The sequence below is a fragment of the Oncorhynchus mykiss genome, chromosome 22 (assembly GCF_013265735.2).
Source record: "Oncorhynchus mykiss isolate Arlee chromosome 22, USDA_OmykA_1.1, whole genome shotgun sequence".
NCBI lineage: Eukaryota > Metazoa > Chordata > Actinopteri > Salmoniformes > Salmonidae > Oncorhynchus > Oncorhynchus mykiss.
Genome location: NC_048586.1, coordinates 13,552,765 through 13,572,500, shown reverse-complemented (window position 1 = coordinate 13,572,500; position 19,736 = coordinate 13,552,765).

Here is a 19,736-nt window from a genome sequence, read left to right as displayed (position 1 = left end):
TAGGCCACACAAGCTCACAGAACGGGCGAGAAAAAATGGTCTATCCTCGGTTGCAACACTGCCGGGTTCCAAACTGCCTCGGGAAGCAACGTCATAACAAGAACTGTTCGTCAGGAGCTTCACGAAATGGGCTTCCATGGCCGAGCAGCAGCACACAAGCCTAAGAACAGCATTGCCAAGCGTTGGCTAGAGCGGTAAAAGCTTGCTGCCATTGGACTCTGGAGCAGTGGAAACGTGTTCTCTGGAGTGACGGATCATACTTCACCATCTGACAGTCCGACAATCTGGGTCTGGCGGATGCAAGGAGAAAGCAACCTAACCCAATTCATAGTGCCAACTGTAAAGTTTGGTGGAGGAGGAGTAATGGTCTAGGGCTGTTTTTCATGGTTGACCGACAAGACTAATAATCTTGTGGATGAATGGAACAAGTCCCTGCAGCAATGTTCCAACATCTAGTGGAAAGCCTTCAGAACAGTGGAGGCTATCACAGCAGCAGAGGGGGGACCAACTCCATATTGATGCCCAAGACTTTGGAATGAGATGTTCGACAGGCAGGTGTCCACATACTTGTAGTGAGCATGTAGTGTATACAGTTGAAGTTGGAAGTTTACATACACTTAGGTTGGAGTCATTAAAACTCGTTTTTCAACCACTCCACAAATTTCTTGTTAACAAACTATAGTTTTGGCAAGTCGGTTAGGATACTACTTTGTGCATGACACAAGTCATTTTTCAAACAATTGTTTACAGACAGATTATTTCACTTATAATTCACTGTATCATTATTCCAGTGGGTCAGATATTTACATACACTAAGTTGACTGTGCCTTTAAACAGCTTGGAAAATTCCAGAAAATGAAGTCAAGACTTTAGAAGCTTCTGATGGGCTAATTGACATAATTTGAGTATATTGGAGGTGTACCTGTGGATGTATTTCAATGCCTATCTTCAAACTCAGTGCCTCTTTGCTTGACATCATGGGAAAATCAAAATAAATAAATTGTCGACCTCCACAAGTCTGCTTCATCCTTGGGAGCAATTTCCAAATGCATAAGGTACCACGTTCATCTGTACAAACAATAGTACGCAAGTGACTCAGTTACATCAGCTCTGTCAGAAGCTTGTGGAAGGCTACCCGAAAACACTTGACCCAAGTTATCAATTTAAAGGCAATGCTACCAAATACTAATTGAGTGTATGTAAACTTCTGACCCACTGGGAATGTGATGAAAGAAATAAAAGCTGAATAAATTACTACCATTATTCTGACATTTCACATTCTTAAAATAAAGTGTTGATCCTAACTGACCTAAGACAGGGAATTTTTAACTTGGATTAAATGTCAGGAATTGTGAAAAACTGAGTTTAAATGTATTTGGCTAAGGTGTATGTAAACTTCCGACTTCAACTGTATATATATACATCTACTGAACAAAAATATAAACGCAACATGCAACAATGTCAACAATTTCACTGACTTACAGTTCACATAAGGAAATCAGTCAATTGAAACATATTCATTAGGCCCTAATCTATGGATTTCACATGACTGGGCACTAACAGGGATGTAAACAATTATTTTATTTTTGGGGGGAAATAAGCTTTTGTGTGTATAGAACATTTCTGGATTATTTTATTTTATTTCAGGAAACATGGGACCAACACTTTACCTGATGAGCTTATATTTTTGTTCAGTGCCTTCATAAAGTCTTCAGAACCTTTGACTTTTTCCACATTTTGTTAGGTTACAGCCTTATTCTAAAATTGATGAAATAGTTCATTGTTCATATCAATCTACACACAATACCACATAATGACAATGGAAAAAACAGTTTTTCGAAACTGAATATCACATTTACGTAAGTTTTCATTCCCTTTACTCAGTACTTTGTTGAAGCACCTTTGGCAGCAATTACAGCCTTGTGTCTTCTTGGGTAGGACGCTACAAGCTTGGCACACCTTCCCATTCTTCTCTGCAGATCCTCTCAAGCTCTGTCAGGTTGGATGGGGAGCATTGCTGCACAGCTATTTTCAGAACTCTCCAGAGATGTTCGATTGGGTTCAAGTCCGGGCTCTGGCTGGGCCACTCAAGGATATTCAAAGACTTGTCCCGAAGCCACCCCCGTGTTGTCTTGGCTGTGTGTCTGAGGTCCTTAGCACTCTGGGGCAGGTTTTCATCAAGGATCTCTCTGTACTTTGCTCTGTTCATCTTTGCCTTGATCCTGACTAGTGTACCAGTCCCTGCCGCTGAAAATCATCCCCACAGCATGATGCTGCCACCACTGTGCTACTCCATAGGGATGGTTCCTGGTTTCTTCCAGACATGATGCTTGGCATTCAGGCCAAAGAGTAAACTCCAAGTGGGCTGTCATCTGCCTTTTAGTGAGGAGTCCGTATGGGGTATTGTGTGGCGATTAATGATTACTGATTACTTTTATGTATTTAAACAATTTTAGAGTAAGGCTGTAACGTAACAAAATGTAGAAAATGTAGAAAAGACAATGGGTCTGAATACTTTCCGAAGGCACTGTGCAAACATACATACGTACACACGCGTACACACATAGACACACACACCCACCAATGCTGATTAACCTTGATGGCATTAGTGTTGATTCCATGCGACAGCGATAAAACCGGATAATGAAAATGAATACTAGAAGCTTTGTAAAGCCGCCAATTGTCAGGTTACATAAAGCTCTTTGTTGGCCTGGCTACATAGACCTAGCTCTTTGAGTACACACAAAAAAACAAATGAAATTAAATAGTATTCGTCACATGCTTTGTTAACAACAGGTGTGACTAACAGTGACATGCTTACTTATGGGTCCTTCCCAACAATGCAGAGAGAAAGAAAATAGAGAAATAATATCAATTAATAACACCTAATAATATATGAGTAATGATAACTTGGCTATATACACATGGTACCAGTACTGAATCGATGTGCAGGGGTATGAAGTAATTGAGATAGATATGTACGTATAACCAAGAATAAAGTCACTAGGCTACAGGGTAGATAATAAACAGTAATAGCAGCGTATGTGATGAGTCAAAACAGTTTATGCAAAAATGGTCAATGCAGATAGTCAGGGTAGCTGTTTGGTTAACTATTTAACTAACTGGAGTCTTAGGGCCATCCTCTGACAGCGCCTGGTATAGAGATCCTGAATGGCAGGGACCTTTTACACCTGTAATCGCAGCAAAAGGTGGCGCTACAAAGTATTAACTTAAGGGGGCTGAATAATTTTGCACGCCCAATTTTTTCAGTTTTTGATTTGTTAAAAAAGTTTGAATAATCCAATAAATGTCGTTCCACTTCATGATTGTGTCCCACTTGTTGTTGATTCTTCACAAAAAAATACAGTTTTATATCGTTTATGTTTGAAGCCTGAAATGTGACAAAAGGTTGCAAAATTCAAGGGGGCCCGAATACTTTCGCAAGGCACTGTATATCTACGCTATATTGTTTGTCCTATAAAGTACTCTGCAGCCACATAGTCTGAACACCAGGTGAGGCCACAAACACAGATTCCTGTTGAACACTTTAACTACCTTATTTTCTCAAAAACAGTCTCTCCTTCACTTCTTCCCTCTCCTCCCTTCTCCCTAAATCCTCTAGGTTATATCAGCTGTGCTGGTAAACCCCTCCCACATCTAAACTGGCTACATAGAGGGCACAGCATGATCAGAGGTGAGAGGTCACTTGGTCGGGTCAACAGAAAGTATTATTACAGATGATTTGATGATTTGTGATGATTTACATTGTAATACAGATAGAGATGCAGTAGTCCCAGAGGTAATGATCCAAGATCAGTTTTTCAATTCACCTCCTGATGATTATGATGATTGTTAGTGTTAGCATGATCAACCTGTAGTGACACCCCATCCCGTGAACGGGACCGTTGTCATCATCTGACACTAATTATAGCATAACGCAACGGACATAATTCTTCCTAGAAAATATTCCTATTCATGAAAATCACAAGTGAAATATAGTGAAACATAGCTTAGCCTTTTGTTTATCACCCTGTCATCTCAGATTTTGAAATGATGCTTTACAGCGAAAGCAGTACAAGCATTTGTGTAAGTTTATCGAAAGCCTAGCATAGCATTATGTCCAGCTAGCAGCAGGCAGCTTGGTCACGAAAATCAGAAAAGCAATCAAATTAAATAATTTACCTTTGATGAGCCTTGGATGTTTTCACTCAAGAGACTCCCAGTTAGACAGCAAATGTTCATTTTGTTCCGTAAAGATTAATTTTATAGCCGAAATACCTCCGTTTGTTCTTCACATTTTGTTGAGAAATCCACCGGAAATTGCTGTCACGACAACGCCGAAAAATATTCAAAATTAGATCCATAATATTGACAGAAACAAGGCAAACATTTTTTATAATCAACCCTCAAGGTGTTTTTCAAATATCTATTTGATAATATATCAACCGGGACAATTGGCTTCTTAGTAGGAGCGAGAGGAGCAATGGCCGCCAAATCACTCTGAGAGCCACCAGCAATGTTGTCGTTCACCCTCATTTTTTAAAATAAAAGCCAGTCTTGTGACTGTAGACACATTAGGAAAGCCATAGAAAAAGGAATCTGGTTGATATCCCTTTCAATGCTCAATAGGGAGGCATAGGAACGCAGAGGATTCAAAATAAGAGTCACTTCCTGATTGGATTTTTCTCAGGCTTTCGCCTGCAATATCAGTTCTGTTATACTCACAGACATTATCTTAATAACCTGTTGTAACTAGGGGGCAGTATTTTCATTATTGGATAAAAAACGTTCCCGTTTTAAACAGGATATTTTGGCACGACAAGATGCTCGACTATGCATATAATTGACAGCTTTGGATAGAAAACACTCTGTTGTTTCCAAAACTGGAAAGATATTGTCTGTGAGTGCAACAGAACTGATGTTACAGGCGAAACCCAGATAAAAATCCAACCAGGAAGTGCCCCATATTTTGAAAGCCCTGCATGCCAATGACTCCTTATATGGCTGTGAATGGGCTACGAATGAGCTTACGCTTTCTACGTATTCCCCAAGGTGTCTACAGCATTGTGACGTCTTTCTACGCATTTATGTTGAAGAATAGCCGTAAGGGACCACATTGAGCAAGTGGTCACATGATGGCTCCCGCAGAAAATCTTGCGTAAAGTACACAAGTAGTTTTTCCAATCGCTTCTTATGAGAAACCAATTGTCCCGGTGGATATTTTATTTATAACGTTTGCATGTTTCTGTCGATATTATGGAGCTAATTTGGAAAAAAGTTTGGCGTTGTAGTGACTGCATTTTCCGGTCGATTTCTCAGCCAAACGTGAAGAACAAACGGAGCTATTTCGCCTACAAAAATAATCTTTTTAGAAAAAAGGAACATTTGCTATCTAACTGGGAGTCTCCTGAGTGAAAACATCCGAAGTTCTTCAAAGGTAAATTATTTAATTTGATTGTTTTTCTTATTTTCGTGAAAATCTTGCCTGCTGGTAGTAGAGCCTAGCATAGCATTATGCCATGATAAACTTGCACAAATGCTTGTCTAGCGTTGGCTGTAAAACATATTTTCAAAATCTGAGATAACAGTGTGATTAACAAAAGGCTAAGCTGTGTCTCAATATATTTCATTTGTGATTTTCATGAATAGGAACATTTTCTAGGGATATTTATGGCCGCTGCGTTATGCTAATTAGTTTGAGGCTATGATGGGTAGTATCAAGAAGTTAACAGTTGTAGAAACTTTAGAGTGTTTTCTATCCAAATCTACTAATTATATGCATATCCTAGCGTCTGGGCCTGAGTAACAGGCAGTTTACTTTGGGCACGCTTTTCATCAAGACGTCAAAATACTGCCCCCTAGCTTAAAGAGGTTTTAACTCTCTTAAGATAACATTCGGGCCAACTAAGTGCCCAAAGCTGGTTAGGAGACACTGCTAGCTAGAAACACTGTTATGTAATTGTGATGACCTGGGAGTAGAACTGTAATTCATCAATCATATTCTGTCTTCCCTGCTCTTCTCCTGTTACCTCTTTCCTTTTCTGTCTTTTACACTGTTTCTCACACTTCTCTCTCCACACCTCCTCTTTCTTCCCCAGTTTGTATAATGCACACTAGATGTGCATTGATGGACACACTGAACTTGTATTTATAATATAATGTTACAATTATAATATTTATCATGCATGTATTATGTATTTATAACACTTGGATAATTATCTTCTTTCCATAAAGCGTTTTACATTCTCTACTGGAATTGGTTCACATTCTCTACTGGTTGAAATTAAGTCTCACAATTGATGAAATACTACACCCATCCAGTGTCCTCAGATCAGTGCTGATGAAGGAAATTAGATATTGAGATGAACCTGTTTTAGAGTATTTACCTGGTGATTATGAAGTGTAGTGTACTGTTTTTAAATTCTGTTACTGTATATGAATTACAAGACAGCCTTTAACTCGTTAAATCATGAGCTATAGTCTATTGCGTAGTTTCAATCTGTAACCATTTATGTCCCAGGACAAGGCTTGGTAAACACTGTTGAAGTGTATAATTGTAATACATGCATGCAGACATAGCATCATTCAAAGAAAGGAGTTTATACTCCTGGTACTGGATTTGACTGAAAAATAATGTCTCACAGACTTTCATATCTGAACGTTGTGTTACAGACCAAGTACTCTATAAGATAGAGTACATGATCAGTGAATATATTCAATGTACAGGCTACAATTGGGGAACTCATGCCTGGTAGTAACTACAGTGGGGCAAAAAAAGTATTTAGTCGGGTTCCAATTGTGCAAGGCCTGTAATTTTCATCATAGGTACACTTCAACTATGACAGACAAAATGAGAAAAAGAAATCCAGAAAATCACATTGTAGGATTTTTTATGAATTTATTAGCAAATTATGGTGGAAAATAAGTATTTGGTCACCTACAAACAAGCAAGATTTCTGGCTCTCACAGACCTGTAACTTCTTCTTTAAGACGCTCCTCTGTCCTCCACTTGTTACCTGTATTAATGGCACCTGTTTGAACTTGTTATCAGTATAAAAGACACCTGTCCACAACCTCAAACAGTCACACTCCAAACTCCACTATGGCAAAGACCAAAGAGCTGTCAAAGGACACCAGAAACACAATTGTAGACCTGCCCCCAGGATGGGAAGACTGAATCTGCAATATGTAAGCAGCTTGGTTTGAAGAAATCAACTGTGGGAGCAATTATTAGGAAATGGAAGACATAGAAGACCACTGATAATCTCCCTCGATCTGGAGCTCCACACAAGATCTCACCCCGTGGGGTCAAAATGATCACAAGAAAGGTGAGCAAAAATCCCAGAACAACACGGGGGGACCTAGTGAATGACCTGCAGAGAGCTGGGACCAAAGTAACAAAGCCTACCATCAGTAACACACTACGCCGCCAGGGACTCAAATCCTGCAGTGCCAGACGTGTCCCCCTGCTAAAGCCAGTACATGTCCAGGCCCGTCTGAAGTTTGCTAGAGAGCATTTGGATGATCCAGAAGAAGATTGGGAGAATGTCATATGGTCAGATGAAACCAAAATATAACTTTTTGGTAAAAACTCAACTCGTCGTGTTTGGAGGACAAAGAATGCTGAATTGCATCCAAAGAACACCATACCTTCAGTGAAGCATGGGGGTGGAAACATCATGCTTTGGGGCTGTTTTTCTGCAAAGGGACCAGGACGACTGATCCGTGTAAAGGAAATGGGGCCATGTATCGGGAGATATTGAGTGAAAACCTCCTTCCATCAGCAAGGGCATTGAAGATGAAACGTGGCTGGGTCTTTCAGCATGACAAATATCCCAAACACACCGCCCGGGGAACGAAGGAGTGGCTTTGTAAGAAGCATTTCAAGATCCTGGAGTGGCCTAGCCAGTCTCCAGATCTCAACCCCATAGAAAATCTTTGGAGGGAGTTGAAAGTCCGTGTTGCCCAGCTACAGCCCCAAAACATCACTGCTCTAGAGGAGATCTGCATGGAGGAATGGGCTAAAATACCAGCAACAGTGTGTGAAAACCTTGTGAAGACTTACAGAAAATGTTTGACCTCTGTCATTGCCAACAAAGGGTATATAACAAAGTATTGAGATAAACTGTTGTTATTGACCAAATACTTATTTGATTTGGATAGAAAACACTCTGAAGTTTCTAAAACTGTTTGAATCATGTCTGTGAGTATAACAGAACTTATATAGCAGGCAAAACCCAGAGGACTAACCGTTCAGTTCTCACTTTTGAGATATTTTGAGGTGAGGTTGCGCAATTTGGATGCTGTTTTTTGGGGGGATCAAACTCGCCAAATAAATGGAGTTAATCGAGCAAAAGGACCAATTGTGATGTTTATGGGACTTATTGGAGTGCCAACAAAAGAAGCTCGTCAAAGGTAAGGCATGTTTTATATTTTATCTCTGCGTTTTGTGTAGTGCCTGCAGGGTTGAAATATGCTACTCTCTTTGTTTACTGTTGTGCTATCATCAGATAATTGCTTCTTATGCTTTAAAAGCCTTTTTAAAATCGAACATGTTGGCTGGATTCACAACGAGTGTAGCTTTAATGTAGTATCTTACATGTGTGATTTAATGAAAGTTAGATTTTTATATAATTTCATTTTAATTTGCCGCGCTGCATTTTCCCTGGCTTTTAGCCAAGTGGGACGCAAGCGTTCCCTATACCATAAGAAGTTAATGCAACCGCTGTGTCAGATTTCAAAAAAGCTTTACGGAAAAAGCAAACCATGCGTTAATCTGAGTGCGGCGCTCAGAGACCAAACAAGCCAAAAAGATATCCGCCATATTGTGCAGTCAACACAAGTCAGAAATAACATTATAAATATTAACTTACCTTTGATGATCTTCATCAGAATGCACTCCCAGGAATCCCAGTTCCACAATACATTTTTGTTTTGTTCGATAATGTCCATTATTTATGTCTAAATTCCTCGTTGTTAGGGCGTTCAGCGCAGTAATCCAACTTCATGGCGCACGAGCAGATGAAAAGTCCAAAAGTTCCGTTACAGTCCGTAGAAACAAGTCAAACGAAGTATAGAATCAATCTTTAGGATGTTTTATCATAAATCTTCAATAATGTTCCAACCGGAGAATTCCTTTGTCTGTAGAATTGCGATGGAACAGAGCTCGCTCTCACTTGAACGAGCGTCACAAGCTCAAGGTATTCTTGCAGACCTCTAACTCATTCCCCTCTCATTCGCCCCCACCTCACAGTAGAAGAATCAAACAAGGTTCTAAAGACTGTTGACATCTAATGGAAGACTTAGGAAGTAGAAATATCCCACTGTATCTTCAACAGGGAATGAGTTAAATAATGACCAACCTCAGATTTCCCACTTCCTGGTTGGACTTTTCTCAGGTTTTGAGTTCTGTTATACTCACAGACATCATTCTAGCAGTTTTAGAAACATTAGCGTGTTTTCTATCCAAATCTACCAATAATATGCATATACTAGCAACTGGGACTGAGTACCAGGCAGTTTACTCTGGGCACCACTGGGCACCTTATTCATTCAAGCTACTCAAAACTGTCCCCAGCCATAAGAAGTTAATGTTAGATTTTGCGCACCAGCTGTTGTTACCAAAGACAAAAACAGCTAGATGTATATTATCCATGTCCTTGTTCAGCCACGATCCCGAGAAACATAGGATATTACAGTTCTTCAGGTCTCGTTGATAGGATAGTCTCGAATGGAGCTCGTTCAGTTTGTTCTCCAGTGACGTTCGCCAATAGAATGAAGGGTAGAGGCAGATTCTTTATTCTCCTATGTAGTTTTGTCAGGGTGCCCGCACATTGGCCTCTCTTAATCTAATCTCTTATTTTTTCAGAGTCTCAGGATTAGGGCCTGGTCTAGGGTGAGCAGTATGTCCTGCGCCACTGACTCGTTAAAGTAGAAATCTTCATCCAAATTGAGGTTAGTGATCACTGTTCTGATGTCCAGAAGCTCTTTTCACACACAAATGCACCGACGTGAATGCACACAGACACACACACACACACACACACACACACACACACACACAGAAACACAGACAAAGGCTTGTACACAGGCTTGCACAAAAATCCACACAAGTGAGCACACACACATGCACACAGGCACTAGTTCATTTATTGTATTCGATTTAGTTGAATTCTGTACACTGGTATACACATATTTCATTTCTATGACTCTGTCTCTCCTCCCTTTGCTTGACGGTTCCTCTCAGACTGACATATTTACATTATCTTGTGACTTTTGAATCTATTACAAGTCTGAGTCTGAATGCTGGTCCAATGCGATTGCTCTCTTCTCCTCCGCTAAGCTCTGCTCCTTTCTTTTCATCCCTCCTTCACATTCTGAGAATGGTACTGAAATCGATTCTCTCCCCCTGTCTTGTAAACAGCATCAGTGTTCTGCAGTGAGCAAATTGCATTCACCTCTCACAAATGCTTCAAATGGAGAGAAAAAGAAAAGGGGGAATTGAACAACAAGAGAAGAAGCACACATCGGAAAAAAACAAGGGCGGTGCAGTAATTGTGACGGCACTCAATATTTGTTTACATCACAGGGAACATGCGGGAATGAGAGTGTGCATCGGAGCGGCCCCAGGTTAATTCGGCAGTGATTGTTTGCGATATGCCACAAAGGGGAGGGTTTCTCACAGAATAAACCTCCGTTCAATCTACTCTGGCAAAAAGCTGCAGTCACATATACTCAGATAGCCCAAATGAACAAACTGCCGAGCATGAATTGAATGTGCCACTCTTCATAATGAAGAAAGGATTTTCTCTCGTCCACTCTCTCTCTTTCTTACTCCCTCACTTTCATTTTTCTCTACCACTGAGGTTGTGCCTCGAGGGAGAGAAGGAGAGAGAAGGAAAGAGAAGAGGAGAGAAGGAGAGATGTTTGGCCTCCCACAGAGTGATGGCGCCGGTGATCATTGAGAGTGATGATAGGCTGTTTTAGGAGGAGTTATTTTTGTCCTTGGAAGGAGCTGAGTCAGGGAGGGGAGGACAGGAGTTGCCTGTGCGAGACAGGGAACAAGTGTTCAGGACAGGAGACAATGCCTGTGTTCTCCAGCCCTTTGTCCTCCTCCACACAAAGGCAACATCTCATCTCTGAGAGGGGACAAGGTTTTGCTATCCGTCATGGGACATGTAATTAACAGAGCATACAAGGTATATTATCATTGTGGAGAATAGCTGGCTCATCAATAAAAGGAAAAAGTTGTACCATGTATGAAGAGTGCTTCCAAGGTCTTGGTTTTCTATATATTTCATGTTTCCGTAGAAACCATGAAAAGTAATAAGAATATTCAGAGATACTTGGAAAAGTGATATACAAATCCATTACATCATCATCGTTTTCATATACACTACCGGTTAAAAGTTTTAGAACACCTACTCAATCAAGGGTTTTTCTTTATTTTTACTATTTTCTACATTGCAGAATAATAGTGAAGACATCAACACTATGAAATAACACATATGGAATCATGTAGTAACCAAAAAGTGTTAAACAAATCAAAATATATTTTATATTTGAGATTCTTCACATAGCCACCCTTTGCCTTGATGACAGCTTTGTACACTTTTGGCATTTTCTCAACCAGGTATGCTTGAAAATAAGAATTTGTTCTTAACTGACTTGCCTAGTTAAATAAAGGTAAAATAAAATATGCTGAGCACTTTTTGGCTGCTTTTCCTTCACTCTGAGGTCCAACTCATCCCAAACCATCTCAATTTGGTTGAGGTCGGGGGATTGTGGAGGCCAGGTCATTTGATGTAGCCTTCCATAACTCTCCTTCTTGGTAAAATAGCCCATAGACAGCCTGGAGGTGTGTTGGGTCATTGTACTATTGAAAAACAAATGATAGTCCCACTAAGCCCAAACCAGATGGGAAGGCTGCAGAATTCTGTGGTAGCAATGCTGGTTAAGTGTGCCTTGAATTCTAAATTAATCACAGACAGTGTCACCAGCAAAACACCCCCACACCATAACACCTCCTCCATGCTTTACGGTGGGAAATACACGTGGAGATCATTTGTTCACCCACACTGCATCTCACAAAGACACAGCGGTTGGAACCAAACATCTCCAATTTGGACTCCAGACCAAAGGACAGATCTAATGTCCATTGCTCATATTTCTTGGCCCAAGCAAGTCTCTTCTTATTATTGGTGTCCATTAGTTGCGGTTTCTTTGCAACAATTCAACCATGAAGGCCTGATTCACAAAGTCTCCTCTGAAAAGTTGATGTTGAGAAGTGTCTGTTATTTGAAATCTGTGAAGCATTTATTTGGGCTCTGAGGCTGGTACTTCTAATGGACTTATCCTCTGCAGCAAAGGTAACTCTGGGTCTTCCATTCCTGTGGAGGTCCTCATGAGAGCCAGTTTCATCATAGCACTTATTATTTTTGTGACTGCACTTGGAGAAACTATTCAATGTTCTTCAAATTTTCCGTATTGACTGACCTTCATGTCTTAAAGTAATGAGGGATTGTCATTTCTCTGCTTATTTGAGCAGTTCTTGCCATAATATGGACTTGGTCATTTACCAAATAGGGCTATCTTCTGTATATCCCCCCCTCCACTAGATGTAAACCGTCTTTAGAAACTTGAATGAGGCTTCTACTGTGTTGTGGAGCCGGATTGGAGCTGTTCGAGTCAGTGGTCTGGCAGAGAGCCAGGTCCTGGTCACGCGCATTTCACATGATAGCGACCTGCGTTCCATTGCTTCTCTACAGACAAAGGAATTCTCCGGTTGGAACGTTATTGAAGATTTATGATTTATGACAACAACATCCTAAAGATTGATTCGAAACTTAGTTTGACAGGTTTCTTCGACCTGTTATATAACTTTTTTAAGTTTTCATCCGACGTTCGGCTGGACCTGCACGAGCGTTTTGATTTGTGTACTAAATGCGCTAACAAAAGTAGCTACTTGGACATAAATAATGGACATTATCGAACAAATCAAGCATTTATTGTGGAACTGCGATTCCTGGGACTGCATTCTGATGAAGATCATCAAAGTTAAGGGAATATTTATAATGTGATTTCTGATTTCTGTTGACTCCAACATGGGATTTTTTTTTTTCCTGAGCGCCCTCTCAGATTATTGCATGGTTTGCTTTTTCAGTAAAGTTTTTTTGAAATCTGACACAGCGGTTGCATTAAGGAGAGGTATATACTGTATATATTTTCAATATTTTCATGTCTAAAGTCCAATCCGAACTCATCTCTCGGAATGTCCAGCCCACTTATTATCTCAGCCAATCATGACAAGCAGGAAGGTTGAGGACAACCAACTAGGTGTGATGTTCCTTGTTGGAAGGATTGGACCAAGGTGCAGCGTGGAAGGTGTTTATCATTTTTATTAATGTGAACCAGCACCAAAACAAATTAAGAGTAACAAAACGAACGTGCAGCTTTGTAGTGCAAAAGGCTACAATACAAAAACAAGATCCCACAAACAACAGGTGGGAAAAGGCTGCCTAAGTATGATCCCCAATCAGAGACAACGATAGACCTCTGGTTGGGAACCATACCAGGCCAACATAGAAAATAAAAAACGAAACTATCCACCCTAGTCACACCCTGACCTAACCAAAATAGAATAATAAAAGGTTCTCTAAGGTCAGGACGTGACACTAGGCTTGTAATTTAACAATTGTATTTGCATTTACAGATGGCATACAAGTTAGTTATAAAGGCACATGAAAGTTTACATGTTCCAGATGGCATTTCTGCCAAGAAAATGCATTTTGATTTAAAAAAAGATTACATTCAAATGTCTCTCGTGTGAAGTAGTGATCCGTGACATACGCCTAGTTTCCTGAAATGGGTCAAAAATGAAAAGATTATAGAATACCTTGATTGGTGGGGATCTCCATTTTACTTGAAATATTATTTTATGCTGCAGCCCAATTTACACAGGCAGCTCAATTCTTATATTTTGCTCAATTATTTGCAAAAGAGCTGATCTGATTGGTCAAAAGACCAATTAGTGGATAAGTATCAGAATCAGTATCAGCCTGTGTAAATGCAGCCAGAGAGAAAAGTTGGAAGGCAGTTTAAAAGGAAGCCTCCAAAAAGCTCCAGGAAATTGACAAACAATCCAATAGAGTTTTACATTCAGCATGGATTGTTTCAGCCAATCCATTTCTCCCAGTGATCTCACCCAGGCCTCTATCAAGCTCACCCCACAATAGGCATCTGAGACAGGCCAGCTTCAATGCTACTGTCACTGATCAATCTTTATCAACTCTCTGCCAGCATCCGGGGAAGACCTGGAAAAAAACAGATACGAACATAGTGGATATTGAAAAAGAGATGTTCACAGCAAAAACGTCATAGTCCCTTTTAGACAAAATACTTCAATGGCCTCATATGTGACACACCAACTTGATTTGGTTCTATGTAGTAACATTAACCTTACGTCTGAAATCCCGCTAACGGGATCGATATGACAACAGCCAGTTACCCTTTTGCAACTAGGGGGCAGTATTTTCATTTTTGGAAAAATAACGTTCCCGTAGTTAACAGGATATTTTGTCAGGACAAGATGCTAGAATATGCCTATTCTTTGACAGCTTAGGATAGAAAACACTCTAAAGTTTCCAAAACTGTAAAGATATTGTCTGTGAGTATAACAGAACTGATTTGGCAGGCGAAAGCCTGAGAAAAATCCAATCCGGAAGTGACTCATCTTTTGAAAGCTCTGCGTTCCAATGCGTCCCTATTGAGCAGTGAATGGGCTATCAACCAGATTACGTTTTTTCCGTATTCCCCAAGGTGTCTACAGCATTGTGACATAGTTTTACGCATTTATGTTGAAGACTACCCGTAAGCGGCTACATTGCGCAATTGGTCACCTGATGGCTCTCATAGTGATTCTCGCGTAAAATACAGAGGTAGCCATTATTCCAATCGGTCCTATTGAAAAACCAATTGTCCTGGTAGATATATTATCGAATAGATATTTGAAAATCACCTTGAGGATTGATTATGAACAACGTTTGCCATGTTTCTGTCGATATTATGGAGCTAATTTGGAATATTTTCGTTTTCGTGACTCCAATTTCGGGCGATTTCTCAGCCAAACGTTAAGAACAAACGGAGCTATTTCGCCTACAAAAAAAATATTTTTGTAAAAAAGGAACATTGGCGATCTAAATGGAAGTCTCGTGAGTGAAAACATCCGAAGCTCATCAAAGGTAAACGATTTAATTTGATAGCTTTTCTGATTTCCGTGACCAAGTTACCTGCTGCTAGCTGGACAAAATGCTATGCTAGGCTATCGATAAACTTACACAAATGCTTGTCTAGCTTTGGCTGTAAAGCATATATTTTCATCAGCAACCGTTGAATAGCAAAGTGCCACAGTCAAATAATATTACTAAAAAATATTCATATTCATGAAATCACAAGTGCAATATTGCAAAATACAGCTTAGCCTTTTGTTGATCCAACTGTCGTCTCAGATTTTGAAATTATGCTTTACAGCGAAAGCAATCCAAGCATTTGTGTAAGTTTATCGATAGCATAACAAAACATGTACACTTAGCATCAGGTAGCTAGGTCACGAAAATCAGAAAAGCAATCAAATTAATCGTTTACCTTTGATGATCTTCGGATGTTTTCACTCACGAGACTCCCAGTTACACAATAAATGTTCCTTTTGTTCTATAAATATTATTTTTATACCCAAAATACCTCTGTTTGTTTGTTGCGTTATGTTCAGAAATCCACAGGAAAGAGCGGTCACCGCAGATAAAAATTCCAAATAATATCCATAATGTCCACAGAAACATGTCAAACGTTTTTTATAATCAATCCTCAGGTTGTTTTTAAAATATATATTCGATAATATATCAACCGGGTGTGTAGGTTTTTCAATACACCGGGAGAAACAATGGCCGCTTTACTCTGTTGCTTAAAACTCACTCTGAGAGCCCCCACCTATCCACTTACGCAATGTGATCTTTCATGCTCATTTTTCAAAATAAAAGCCTGAAACTATGTCTAAAGACTGTTGACACCTTAGGGAAGCCATATAAAAAGGAATCTGGTTGATATCCCTTTAAAAGGAGGATAGGCATGCATAGGAACGGAGAGGTTTCAAAATAAGAGGCACTTCCTAATTGGATTTTCCTCAGGTTTTCGCCTGCAATATCAGTTCTGTTATACTCACAGACAATATTTTTACAGTTTTGGAAACTTTCGAGTGTTTTCTATCCTAAGCTGTCAATTATATGCATATTCTAGTTTCTGGGGCTGAGAAATAGGCCGTTTCAAATGGGTATGTTATTTAGCCAAAAACGAAAATACTGCCCCCTACACGCAAAAGGTTAAAGTGCAGGGCGCCAAATTAAAACAACAGAAATCTCATAATTAAAATTCCTCAAACAAAAAGTATTATACACCATTTTAAAGATAAACTTGTTGTTAATCCCACCATGGTGAGCGATTTCAAAAAGGCTTTACGACGAAAGCATACCGTGTGATTATGTTAGGTCAGCACCTAGTCACAGAAAAACACAGCCATTTTTCCAGCCAAAGAGAGGAGTCACAAAAATCAGAAATAGACATAAAATGAATCACTAACCTTTGATGATCTTCATCAGATGACACTCATAGGACTTCATGTTACACAATACATGTATGTCTTGTTCGATAAAGTTCATATTTATATCCAAAAATCTCAGTTTACATTGGCGCGTTATGTTCAGTAATGTTTTGCTACCAAAACATCTGGTGATTTTGCAGAGAGCCTTATCAATTTACATAAATACTCATAATAAACATTGATAAAAGATACAAGTGTTATGCATGGAATTATAGATATCCTTCTCCTTAATGCAACCGCTGTGTCAGATTTCAAAAAAGCTTTACGGAAAAAGCACACCATGCAATAATCTGAGTACAGCGCTCAGACACAAAAACAAGCCATACAGATACCTGCCATGAGTCAACAGAAGTCAGAAATAGCATTATAAATATTCACTTACTTTGATGATCTTCATCAGAATGCACTCCCAGGAATCCCAGTTCCACAATAAATGTTTGTTTTGTTCGACAAAGTCCAAATACCCTTCTTTTTGTTCGCGCATTTAGTTCACAAATCCAAATTCATGAGGCGCAAACACTAGGTCCAGCGGAAAGCCAAAAAGTTCTGTTACAGTTTGTAGAAACATGTCAAACGATGTATAGAATCAATCTTTAGCATGTATTTAACATAAATCTTCAATAATGTTCCAACCGGACAATTCCTTTGTCTTTAGAAATGCAATGTAACGCAGGTCGCTCCCACGGCCGCGCTCATGACCAGCTCATGGCCTTCTGCCAGACACCTGATTGAAACAGCTCTCATTCGCTCCCCCTTCACAGTCGAAGCCCAAACAAGGTTCTAATGACTGTTGACATCTAGTGGAAGACCTAGGAAGTGCAATCAGACCAAATTTACACTGTATCTTGGATAGGCAAAGAGTTGAACTACAAATCTCAGATTTCCCACTTCCTGGTTGGATTTTTTTCTCGGGTGTTTCCCTGCCATAGACATCATTCAAACAGTTTTAGAAACGTTTGGAGTGTTTTCTATCCAAATCTATTAATAATATGCATATCTTTGCTGCCTGAGTAGCAGGCAGTTTACTCTGGGCACCTTATTCACTCAAGCTACTCAAAACCTCCCCCCAGCCATGAGAAGTTAAATTGTGTTTTTTACATTGGATAAAAGTAGAGACTCAGACCTAGAAAATGGTATATCACACACTGCAGTTGAGGAACAATGGGAAAGTAATTCTGCTTTGAAAGTTGATAAACTTGTAACCCCACTTTTGAGAAAATGGCCCTTGAATGATTTGGTACAACTACAGGAGAGATCTTCTTTGTCTACACCCATTCAGCATCATTCACACCCTTTTAAGCCTTAGCCCTCCCATCTCTTAGGGATTCACGTGTGAAGCCATGTGCTAAACAGAGTAAGGTAGGGTTGAAAACAACTAAAGATTAAAACTAAAGGTAGCGAAAGTTGTAGCAAAAAGTTGTAAAAATACACTTGATCTAGTCCTTGGCCTATATCCTAATCTGACTTTGGTGCAGGTCATGTTGTTTTTCACATTACTGGTTAACACACATTATATCAAATAAAATTTTTATTAGTCACATGCACACGATACAGAAGGTATATACGGTACAGTCAAATGGTTACTTGCATAGTGGTCTTTTCTTAAGACCCATAATCCCAACCCATATTACCAAGCACCATGCATGAATCTGCAGGTAGCTAAAGCTCACCAACTAGGCTCAATGTTAGCTAGCTAGTTAACATTAGGCTAAAACTAGCAATGCAAATGGCTTTCTGAGGTATGGTTAATATTACTACACAGCTCATACGTGTAAGGTTAGCTAGTGAGCCAGCCAGCTAACATTAGCTAGCTAGCTAACATTACGCTTTAATTTGCAATTTGAAATACTTTCTCACAAAATTAGAAACGTAGAATGTCGCGTACAAAACAACTGGGATCTCCAATATCTCTGACTACTGACTTCAGTGCGTTCAAGACAAATGGGTGATCTAAAAAAAGACCTCAGACTGGGAAAAATCGTTTTGAACGGTCATCTAAATCGAAATTCCAACTCGGGAACTCGGGCCACTTTCTAGAGCTCTACATTTCCGACCTGAAGATCACTGACGAGTTCCTAGTTGTCTTGAAAGCACTGTAATATCTGAAAATGTAGCTAGACTTTTGCCCGTATATGTGGATAAATACTCTCTATCATGGATGCCATGGTTGCCCTGAGCTAACCAACTGGATTCAATGTTAGCTAACTAGCTAACATTAGGCTATAACTAACAATGTAAATGGATTTCTGACACATAATACTACTACTACACAGCTCATACAGGTACAGGTAACATTAGATAGCTAGCTAAGGGTACGCTTTAACTTGCAATGAAAACAACTTTCTGACAAAATTATAAACGTATAATATCTCAAAATGTTGCTAGAATCTTACCCATATACATGGATGGACACGTCTCCCTCTCTGTCATTGATACCATGGTTGTCCATAGTTTGAAGATGTAATCCGGAGACAGGTGTTTTATACAACAGCCATCCGTGTTCTTGCAATCATAATCTGCTTCCACCGGGCATTGCACTGATTTCAAAACTCGGTCAACTTCTTCCATTACAACAATACTGTTGATCGCAATTTCTTCCTCATCACTGTCACAGAAGACTCCACAATGTCTGGTTAAATGAATTGTAAATATATTTACAGTACCAGTCAAAAGTTTCGACATACCTACTCATTCAAGGGTTTTTCTTGATTTGTACTATTTTCTAAATTGTAGAATAAAAGTGAAGACATCAAAATTATGAAATAACACATATGGAATCATGTAGTAACCAAAAGAGTGTTAAAAAAATCAAAATATATTTTATATTTGAGATTCTTCAAAGTTGCCACCCTTTGCATTGATGACAGCTTTGCACACTCTTGGCATTCTCTCTCATGTGAAGTAGTGACGTGCGACATATGCCTAGCTTCCTGAAACGGGTCACATATCTCTCTCCTCCAAATTGCTTGTCAATCACATTCAAAATAGCGGAGTGATCTGTTATTTTATTTTGTATTTTTTTGCTGGTTTTGCTATCTTGTTTTGGTCAGCAAAACAATCCAGATGCATGTGTTGATGAAAACAC